General features: G+C 42.1%; 1 protein-coding gene across 13 annotated transcripts in view; it reads right to left on the bottom strand.

Moving 5' to 3' along the window:
• The window catches only part of CDKAL1 (CDK5 regulatory subunit associated protein 1 like 1), a 790,609-nt gene that overhangs the window by 365,444 nt on the left and 417,675 nt on the right, over window positions 1-7,490 (bottom strand). The gene's annotated exons all lie outside the window — the stretch shown is intronic.

Genomic DNA, 7,490 nt, shown 5'->3' with positions numbered 1-7,490 from the left:
CCAGAACCCGGCCCCACCACCTGCCTAAGGCTCTGGGAGGGGGGTTGGGTGGGGGAAGGAGGTCTAGGGTGCAGGTCCTGGGCTGGGGATTAGGGTGCAGGAGGGGTGCAGGCTCTGGGATAGAGTTTGGCTGCTGGGTGCAGGCTCTGGGCTGGGGCAGGGGGTGGGTGTGCAGGAGGGGGTGAGGGATGCAGGCTCTGGGATGGAGTTTGGGGGTGGGAGGCGGTGTAAAGGGAGGGTGTGCAGGCTTTAGGAGGGAGTTTGAGGGCAGGAGGGGCTGTTTGGAAAGGAGGAAGGGGTTGGGGAGGGAGTTTGGGGATAGGAGGGGATGCAGGGGTGAGGGCTGTGGGTCTGAGGATGCGGGGTTCATGATGCAGGAGGGGGCTCACGGATGGAGTAGAGGATTAGGGTGCGGGGGGATGAGGGTTGGGGCTGAGGATGAGGGGTTCATGATGCAGGAGGGGGCTCAGGGCTGGGGCAGAGGATTAGGGTGCGGAGGGATGAGGGCTGGGGATGAGAGGTTTGGGGTGTTGGAGAGGCTCAGGGCTAGGGTGGAAGGGCCCAGCCGCCCAATCAGCCGCGCCGCACTCTCCATGGAAGGAAGGGAGGGAGAAAAATCCCGGACCTTTTAACCTTGTTACCAATTCCTCCCGGATGGCTATTTAAAGACGCAAAAGCCGGACATGTCCGGGGAAATACGGATGGATGGTAACCCTAGCTGAAACCCAAGTCCCTATAGCTTGAGCTAAGAGAGCTCTCAAGCTGAGAGATGTAAAATACCCAATTCCCATATCCCTTGTGCATCTCACCCACAAAAGGGGACACAACCAAACTGACAAATTGACAAAACATTCAAATGCTCATACCCTGGTTTACAAAAGGCCTCGTCCACAAAACTATTTTCAGGTCTTTTCCGAGACCTGACTGAAGTCTGTTTAAACTATCTGAAGAGGAGGAGAGAGGAAAGGATCAGTGTGGCTCTGCAGGGGTAATACGTTTGAAAAAATTGCAACTACTTGTAAACATCCTCTTTTTAACTCATGAAATTTCCTCTGCAGATGTCAATAACAGGAGCTTAGCAAGCACTAGCAATCTCCAAAAGGAGGGCAATTATTAAAAAATTATTTAAAAAATTGTTAAAAATAAAATCTGTAATAGCTGTTATAGTCTACTGGATCAGTGATCTTTAAACTTAGTAGGACCTACAAGATACAGTGTAATGAATTCTATGAAGTCTTTTCGGTGTTTCAAAAACATTTTTTAGAAAGATACCTAAAAAGACACATTTATGTGATAGGGTGTAATAGTGCGAGGGAGCTGTTACAATGTATTGAGTAAATACTGTAATATGCATTTTGAAAGTGAGTGGATGTCCCAAAAAATCATGTTTATCTAAACTGAAAACTGTGTTTAGAAAAGCTCTCTGATGATTCTTTATTTAAACCTTAGCTCAGTAGTAGTATGGGAAAGTTTATATTAACATTGCCAAGCTGGAGAAGCCTCAGGTTTGTAATACCAGACTTCCTGGACTCATAGGTGCAAATTCTAGCGGGATTGACTCTGACCTTCAGCTTTTCAATGAAGACTAATTGAATATCTGGCAGTTTACTGTGTGGACATCTTTCAGATGAAACTATTCTTTACACAATGATTCACCTGTGGAACTTATTATCATAAGATGATATTGACACCAAGAGTTTAGTGGATGTCATGGAGTGCACAGGCTTTGGGCTCTGGAACTGCTCTGAATGAAGTTCAGACAGGACCCTCGTGCAGTGTGACAACCCCACAGGGCACATTCTCAGGGCAAGTCTCCTTGGCTTCAGCGCCTGCTTGGGTCTGACCTTGGAGTGCCCTGCACCCCCATTCACACTGTGAGCTCCCAGCAGTGAATCCATCTGAATGGGACACCTGGGGAAGCCTTACATGCCCCCAAAGGAGCCATGCACCCCAACTTGGCAGTCAGCAGTGACTCTCAGCCAGCGAAGTAAAACAGAAGGGTTTATTAGTCGTCGGGATCACAGTTTAGAACAGATCTTGTTAGCACAGAAATTAGGGACATTCTGCCATGTCCATCTTGGGGGGATCCAGAACCGAAAGCCTTGGGCTCTCTCCCCTCAGTCCCCAACCCCGAGACTGACTCGCTTCCAGCAGCCCACCCTCACTCATGCCCAGATGTTCCTCCTCCGCCCTCTGTCTCTTTACTGGGCAAACAGGTCACCTGGTCTCCACCTCTCTCTTTACTCTCCAACACCTCCGGCTGGCTCTTGCAGGAGATGGGCCCTGCCCATCAGTTGCTAGGATACAGGGAGTTGGGCATTGTTTGTGCCCAGGCAGCCAGTCACACCTGCCCTCTAGGGGTCTTTGCAATGAACACACACCATTGTCCCACCACCTAGATACTTGAGTAACACATAGTGAAACTGAGGCACACACACAGTATTCAGACAAAACATTCACATTCCCACTTTGTCACAGTAGAGTTCAAAAACACTTATAAGGATAATAAAAACATACATCCCTGACTGATGTTACTCTAACTTGTTGTTTAAAATCTCCAGTGATGGGGATTCCACAATCTCCGTTGGTACTCTGTTCCAATATGTAACTATGTGTGTGTATGTATATATATATATATATGTACAGAATTTTATATATTATCTAATCACAGAATCTGAGAAGATTAGGATTGGAAGAGACCTCAGAAGGTCATCTAGTCCAACCCCTTGCTCAAAGCAGGACCAATACCAACTAAATCATCCCAGCCAGGGCTTTGTCAAGCCAGGCCTTAAAAAGCTCTAAGGATGGAGATTGCACCACCTCCCTAGGCAACCCATTCCAGTGCTTCACCACCCTTCCAGTGAAATAGTGTTTCCTAATATCCAGCCGAGACCTCCCCCACTGCAACTTGAGACCATTGCTCCTTGTTCTGTCATCTACCACCACTGAGAACAGCCAAGCTCCATCCTTATTGGAACCCCCCTCAGGAAGCTGAAGGCTGCTATCAAATTCCCCCTTCACTCTTCTCTTCTGCAGACTAAACAAGCCCAGTTACCTCAATGTAATATCCACATCCACAACACACAACTACGCATGCCTCTCACTCTGCCAAGGTGCAAATGTGGAGCATAATGTATGACTAAGGCACATAATGATGGACCCAAGTCTTTTAAACAGGAAAATTAAAATGACGTGAGACCCATTACTTGAGAGCAAATAACTGTCTATAAGTTCAGTTTTACATTCTTTCTGATGTAAATAATTTTCAAGAATAAGATTGACAACAAATTTACATTGAACAATTAACTCCAAGGCTAAAATAAGCGATGGCCCTTGACTGAGGGACAGTTGAGAAGATTGACAACGGGTGATATAAACTCTCATGCTTCTGTGCATAAATAAATCACTAACGGATGGGGCTAAGACGATACTTCCCTTATGGCCATGTTATTCTATTATTGTCGACTACAGCAACAGTGCTCAACCATGGGTCCGCGGGGCTGAAACCCCAAACCCCGGCGCCCCTTGCCGCAGGGCTCTGGAGTTTTATAGCATGTTGAGGGGGGCCTCAGAAAGAAAAAGGCTGAGAATCCCTGGACTACAGGATTTCTTACATCTTCCCCTAAGGTATCTGGTACTGGCCACTGTCAGAGGAAGTGGCTGGAGATTAAATGAATGACTGATCTAGTCAAGTTTGGCAATTCCAACTGTAAAAACCAAAACCTCGTCTGACCTCTGCATATTTAAAGGTATCTCTGAACTTTTTTATAAATGTAGCTAGTTTTCTTTAGTGTCATTGCCCAAAATACTGTAATTGCTGGGCAACTAAGATCCTCGTTTATTCTTCATAAAGTATTAGTCACCTTATAACATTTTAATTAATTTTCCATCATATTAATATTCGTTCATTTAATTGCTTTTCACGCTGCTAAATGATATTTAAGTTATGGCTACTTTTTATAAGCAATGGAGATCAGTTCAGGTGCTCCAACTAAGTCTCCAGATATTAATGGGGAAGTGAGAGTAGGGAGAAATAGGGCAGAAGAGGGCTGATGGCAAGGTATTTTTAATGAGCGATCTTTGACTTTGAAAATTGCTCCCTCTTGGTCTGACAGCACAAATTTGTTGTCCTTCAGAGTATATTGCAAGAGCTATCTATATTTCTAAGTTTTGAGGGCTGGGGACGAATCTGGAGTGGATGGGAGCAGGCAATCATATTAAAATGGTGACACAATCTCACAAGAACAAAAAAAGTTAATGAGAAATATTAAATCCATCTCAGAAAAGCTTGTTCCTTTGCTCCTTCTCAAGATGTAAGGCTGGAAGTTGTCAGCTTTAACTCTGAATTTTCTTTCTTTTATCAGTCAAGTTTTTGGTCTGAAATTCTCTTAGCTTGTATAGAGAAAGCGAGAGTGAAAGATTCATTTATCTTTTCATTAACAACATAATCTCATCACACAGGAGAAATGTATTAGGGTGTAGCACAATTAAGCTCGGTCAACAGTAACAAACAAGAATTTCAAAAGAGAATCACCATTTTAAAGGTTCTTTCATCAACATATGATCATGTTGCTAGTTATTCAAGTAATTGCAAAATGTGACATTCAGATCTCTAATATTCTTTAACTAAAATTTATTCCAATTATTTGCTTTTATTGCTAAAAGTAAATTTCAAGGGATTAAATTGAAAAAGTTTTTGACATAATTAAAGCAAACTTACTCTTTTTTTATAACTACAAACAACATCCTTCAAAAGTTTAATTATGTTGTGAATGTTGAAAACTAAAACTATTTAAAGGAAAAACAACTCACATTTTAATACAGTGAAACCTCAGTTAACAATTGCTGATATCTGGATATAAGATTAAATTTACTATACATCTATTTATGAAGATCCCATATTTGTAGTAAGCACTTTGAAATTAATACCCAATTCAAGAATCAACATTTTAAATAACTTAGTCCCCCTCTACCCACAAACACCAAGCAGAAAATACATAGTAATATTGGTTATCAACAGATATGTTTGAATAAAAACCACAAGATCCTAAAGGAATCAATATAGTCTCATCTCCTTTATGCTGATGTTCAATTCTGTGAAACTGAAGCCACTTACAAATAAATTCTGTTTAAAGAGCAAGTCCTGATAACCCTGTATTGACAGATGATCACTGCATAGCAGATACAGTACCAGTATGTCCTCCACAGCACTCATTTTCTGGGTACTGTATTAAAGAAAATGTCTGTATGCTACGAGTTAAAGGAATGCATTTGAAAGATATCAAGGTTGTATAAGACAGACATTTTTACAATGCATAAACTAGGAAATATGAGTTCTTTAATCCAGTTTCTCAAGTCCATAGTGTTTGTGGTTTCCTTTTATTGCAGACACTGCTGCAAAGCCTCATCCCAGGCTAACAGCAGTATCATTCAGTTGAGTGGTTACAGACAGGATCAGATTTAGACAGATGCACGGGAAGGCCAACTTCTGGAATCATGTGATTGCACCAGAATATCAGCTTTCATTTTTAAAAAGTTTCTAGGATGTGAAGAAAATCTCAAAAACAAACTGTGAATAAACAATGCATGTCTGCCTGAGTCCCCAAAGAGCCTGAAACAATAGCTCTGAGGGATGTGAACTGCTCCATTCATCTCAATGGAGTTTTAACACCAAAACCCCTGCACTCTGGAGGACTATACCAACACCACCTCAGTAGAGGACTGTAGGTGTGGAAGGAGAAAAGTACTTCTGCACGCACCCAAGCAAATACTCCAACAGTACAGGGAGTTACATAAGAACGGCCGTACTGGGTCAGACCAAAGGTCCATCTAGCCCAGTATCCTGTCTACCGACAGTGGCCAATATCAGGTGCCCCAGAGGGAGTGAACCTAACAGGTAATGATCAAGTGATCTCTCTCCTGCCATCCATCTCCACCTTCTGACTAACAGAGGCTAGGGACACCATTCCTTACCCATCCTTGCTAATAGCCATTAGTGAACTTAACCTCCATGAAATTATCCAGTTCTCTTTTAAACGCTGTTATAGTCCTAGCCTTCACAACCTCCTCAGGCAAGGAGTTCCACAAGTTGACTGTGCGCTGTGTGAAGAACAACTTCCTTTTATTTGTTTTAAACCTGCTGCCCATTAATTTCATTTGGTGGCCCCTAGTTCTTGTATTATGGGAATAACTAAATAACTTTTCCTTATCTACTTTCTCCACATCACTCATGATTTTATATACCTCTATCATATCCCCCCTTAGTCTCCTCTTTTCCAAGCTGAAAAGTCCTAGCCTCTTTAATCTCTCCTCATATGGGACCCGTTCCAAACCCCTAATCATTTTAGTTGCCCTTCTCTGAACCTTTTCTAGTGCCAGTACATCTTTTTTGCGATGAGGACACCACATCTGTACCCAGTATTCAAGATGTGGGTGTACCATTGATTTATATAAGGGCAATAAGATATTCTCTGTCTTATTCTCTTTCCCCTTTTTAATGATTCCTAACATCCTGTTTGCTTTTTTGACTGCCTCTGCACACTGCGTGGACGTCTTCAGAGAATTATCCACGATGACTCCAAGATCTTTTTCATGATTCGTTGTAGCTAAATTAGCCCCCATCATATTGAATGCATAGTTGGGGTTATTTTTTCGAATGTGCATTACTTTACATTTATCCACATTAAATTTCATTTGCCATTTGGTTGCCCAATCACTTAGTTTTGTGAGATCTTTTTGAAGTTCTTCACAGTCTGCTTTGGTCTTAACTATCTTGAGCAGTTTATCATCTGCAAACTTTGCCACCTCACTTTTTACCCCTTTCTCCAGATCATTTATTAATAAGTTGAATAGGATTGGTCCTGGGACTGACTATTGGGGAACACCACTAGTTACCCCTCTCCATTCTGAGAATTTACCATTTATTCCTACCCTTTGTTCCTGTTTTTTAACCAGTTCTCAATCCATGAAAGGACCTTCCCTTTTATCCCATGACAACTTAATTTACGTAAGAGCCTTTGGTGAGGGACCTTGTCAAAGGTTTTCTGGAAATCTAAGTACACTACTGGATCCCCCTTGTCCACATGTTTGTTGACCCCTTCAAAGAACTCTAATAGATTTATAAGACACGATTTCCCTTTACAGAAATCATGTTGACTTTTGCCGAACAATTTATGTTCTTCTATGTGTCTGACAATTTTATTCTTTACTATTGTTTCAAATAATTTGCCCGGTACTGACGTTAGACTTACCGGTCTGTAATTGCCGGGATCACCTCTAGAGACCTTTTTAAATATTGGCATTACATTAGCTACCTTCCAGTCATTGGGTACAGAAGCCGATTTAAAGGACAGGTTACAAACCATAGTTAATAGTTCCGCAACTTCACATTTGAGTTCTTTCAGAACTCTTGGGTGAATGCCATCTGGTCCCGGTGACTTGTTACTGTTAAGTTTATCAATTAATTTCAAAACCTCCTCTAGTGACACTTC

Source organism: Chrysemys picta, chromosome 2 (genome assembly GCF_011386835.1).
Source record: "Chrysemys picta bellii isolate R12L10 chromosome 2, ASM1138683v2, whole genome shotgun sequence".
Lineage (NCBI taxonomy): Eukaryota > Metazoa > Chordata > Testudines > Emydidae > Chrysemys > Chrysemys picta.
This window is presented reverse-complemented; position numbering and strand designations above follow the sequence as displayed.